We start from the raw sequence: 4001 nt of genomic DNA, 5'->3' as shown, positions 1-4001 counted from the left end.
AACTAAAGAAAAGAAGATTCAAATCGTTTTGCGTCTTGCAGAAAAGGTATCATGTTGACTGTTGTGAAAAAGTGATTTGCCCCATAAATGTGTAACAGAACACTGTACTTGGTAAAGTTTCGGATCGTAAAAGTCGAAAGGCCAAGATTCGATTCTTAGAGAGATGTCAACATTTTTCTTTCTTCCACACTTGTGTCGAGTAAATATGGTCAAAATTTCTTTCATTCCTTCGTCTTACGTTCCAAATCATTTCCATGTGAAAATTTAGCCCATACCCTTTTATCTCATTCCCTGCATTCGGTCCTTGTCCCCTAATTCAATTCTCACCTTAACTCTTGTGAAAAGGGATTTGCCTCACAGGTGTGCAACAAAACGCTGTACTTGTTAACACCAGCAGTATTGAGGAAGCTGAATATGAGCTCATCCAACTCGAAACAGCAAATCTTGTATCATTTGTTTATTACGTGTTGCATGATTCGATTTTGTGACTATGCTATTTCACTATTTATACCTGTACGCCAAATTGGAACTTGGCGTCATGTAATATTATTTAGATTTTCATTTTCATTAATCCGGAGTATACCACAATAACATAAACTTCCTCCTTGTTTTCTCGCAAGCCTTAGAAAAAAGTAAAATGATGATTTATCGTGACGCTCTCTGAGTTTCGTTTTCATCATCGTGGTTTCTGGGGTAAAAGTTTCACTTTTTGTAGCTTTTTATCACGTTATTTAAATATTCCTTCTATTTCTTTGTTTTTCTAAAGTAGTGGATACCGCGAGCGAGCGAGATTAGTGCTCTGATCGATCGGCTACCCAAGAGGGCAAGATGTGTCGCCGAATTGATTCCTTCTTAGATCACACAAAAGAGAATAGATCTAGAAATGCTTGCAGCCGGTTGAAATACTTCGTGAAATGTCGTAACTAAACAGTTTATTTTTGTCATACGAGTGAAAACTTTTTCTCGGCAGTTTTGGCTATTGCGGATTCACAGATGCGCCAAAACATAGAAAGCGTAACGAGACCCACGGAGTCATTCAGAAATTCCACGGTGCATGTAAAATTTTTTCCATGTAATAAAAGCCTATATTGACTAAGGCTTCGTCTCGTATTTAACGCTTGGTCAGAAGCACGTGAAAGTGTATCACATAGCCGCACGTGGATACGAATTTTACCACCGAGTGTTGATAACATCTCTAACCTGTTTAAAGAGATATTATAAACTCCAAAGATGACACATAAATTAGTATCCAAAAGCAGCCATATATCATCCTGTTTATTATATGGACTTCGACTAAAAATGGGAATCAAAGACAATTTTAAACATATTTTAGGAGCATGGAATGTAGAAATCTGCTGCACCTTAACTAAGCTCACTGACAAGCACCCTCATCTTCGGACAAAAAATTATAACGAGGCCTCTTTACGAGAAATATTTATCCCCCTCCCCAAAAAATTGAATCTAACCTTGAAAAGGTTCGTAGATGTAAACAAAAGCCTTCTTGGAAAGTAAAACTGTCATGTTATAAATCCAGTTATCATGACGACACCGATATCTTTATATGTGATGATATAAATAGTGCGCGTATTGCATGCAGGGAAGATGTCATGTTTTCGAAACAGATAAATTTCTGATATTCTGTTGACATTCGCCGTTATTATTTCTATTCATCGTGAATGTTAAGAAATCAAAACTGTTGTCACGATCTAAAGACAGAGCAGAAACGTATGCATTTTGTATTTACACTCCCTTCTTATCAACCCGAAGTTTCGTTTTATGCTTCGTTTCATTTTCGAGAAATATTGGGGTTTGATGTTGAATAGCACTAGAAATACAACAGGTCATCCAGCTCTGACACGTGTGCATCAAGTGCTTCTGCCGCCCTATTATGACAAGATAATTTAACTCTCAAGATTTGATTGTTAACTCTCCCCTCTAGCTGCTACACATTTCCTTTAAAATTACTTACGAGAATTTGGTGTCAGATCAAGATCACAACTTTAACCTGGTAAGTATGAGTATTCTCATTACCTGTTTGCTGGATCATGTGACATAAGGAGAAGTTACATGTAAATCACTTCTGGGAGTTAAAGGTTAAGAAAATTGCATCGCGGACAATTCAGTTGTGAATCAAATGAGAGAAACCTCATTTTGAATTTGTGAGCCGAATGTACATTTAATTTTTTTTTTAACCTGACATCAACAAACTAAGAAAAAAAAATCGAGTGAAATTAAACCTTCGCGCTCCCATATTAAATAATACGGGCTCTAAACAGCTGTCATGATTTGTGCTATAAAAATTAAATTGTACCTCTTGAACTATCTTCCTATGATTCTCTCTATTCCCCAAACGATGCCATTTATTTCTACCGGCCCGAAAATATCAAGATTGTTGATTTGCGTTACATCAATTTCGATGAAAACATGAAAGATTTCATATTTACAAGTTACTGAAAAAAAGATCTAATCCCGTGTAATGCTTAACTTAATGATCAAAATTACTGTTCTTCTTCAAGACAATTGTGTGCTTCATTGATTGTTGGTTTTTTTATGTTTTATTATTATTTTTACATGATTCTGAGTGAGGATTGATTCGTTCTGCCATTTAGATTCAGCCATTTCCCTTTCAGTGGAAAGTATTCGAGATTCGCAAAATCCCTTTTCTCCTCAGAGCAGGACTCTCTCTACCATGACTAAATCGAAGAGGATGAATCCGTACCGTGAGTTATATCGTACCAAAATACAATTTCTCTTGGAGTTGATCACGAGAAATGTATTACCGTATCTACAAGCAGCCGTGTATTATTTTGTTTATTACACAAGCACCATAGTTCTTAATAGACAACTTGAAAGGCGACTTCACTAAGGAATGAGAAGTTTGCATTCATTCATCAAGCTGACAAAGTGACACGGAAGGCGAATGGTGAGACAATAACTGACTGGCGATATCAGTCAGCACAGTTTATGTGATGAACAATTTTTATCTTTCCATAGGAAAGCGTTACGATTTTCTCAAATTTTCATTTTCCGCTCTCGCCATGACAAACTCATAAAGTTTCTAAAAATAATAGCGACGAACTTGTTTCGAGTAAATGACTCCCGCCAATTCTGCAATTCTAAGGTCAAAGGTGAAGAAATCTCCAGACAAATTCAATGGCGTTATTAAACTCATTCCACTAAAATTATTTTTCGAATAACAAATCTGTCCATTCCATAAATGATGGGTTTGTTCGCGCGTAGTCGAGTTCCGCGCAAGATTTAACAGACAACCATCCTTCTGATGTCATCATTCACTGGCTTTCTCTCACATGTAAAGAGAATTTGGTGTTACATGAAGATACCTCCCTTTAAATGATAACTTTTAGCGCTGTATAAATAAAATTCTATTGTCATTGTATTGAAAATGATAACTTTATCTGTTTTCAAATACCACATTTTTTCTTTTTTCTTTTTCTTTTATTTTTATTTTGTAGTCAGTGGTATCTTCTTATGAGAACAAGTCACACATATTCATCACCGGATGGAGATATAAAGCTTAAGACTGGAGATGCCATCAATGACATAGTAGTCTGTTTGTATATTTTCTTTCACACTTTTCCCATCCGTTTGATTGTAGTATGCTACTTATCATTTCCTATCTTTCTCGCCTTAAGAGTGCCGCAATTTAACTCCAATAAAGCTCTTTTCCGAGAAGAAAACTTGACTTCTCGTCGTAATTAAAGGAAAGCAAATTCAAATCGTTTTACGTCTTGTGGGGGAAGGTATTGACTATATTGAAGCGACTGAAACCAGACTACTCTTCTTAGAGCAACACACGCTGTAAGTTTTTCTATCTGTGAATTCCATGTATCGCAGTGTGTGCAGAAAACCTCAGTGTATCTTACAGGAATTATGTGAATAAAATGTTACTGAGTCAGTTTTCTGTAAAATGGGACCATGAGAGAGAAAGATAAGTCGCGTAAGTTTCTCTCTCTTTGAGTCTCAGTATTTTCCGGTGGGTT

The sequence above is a fragment of the Stylophora pistillata genome, chromosome 2, assembly GCF_964205215.1.
Source record: "Stylophora pistillata chromosome 2, jaStyPist1.2, whole genome shotgun sequence".
NCBI classification, from domain to species: Eukaryota; Metazoa; Cnidaria; class Anthozoa; order Scleractinia; family Pocilloporidae; genus Stylophora; species Stylophora pistillata.
This window is presented reverse-complemented; position numbering follows the sequence as displayed.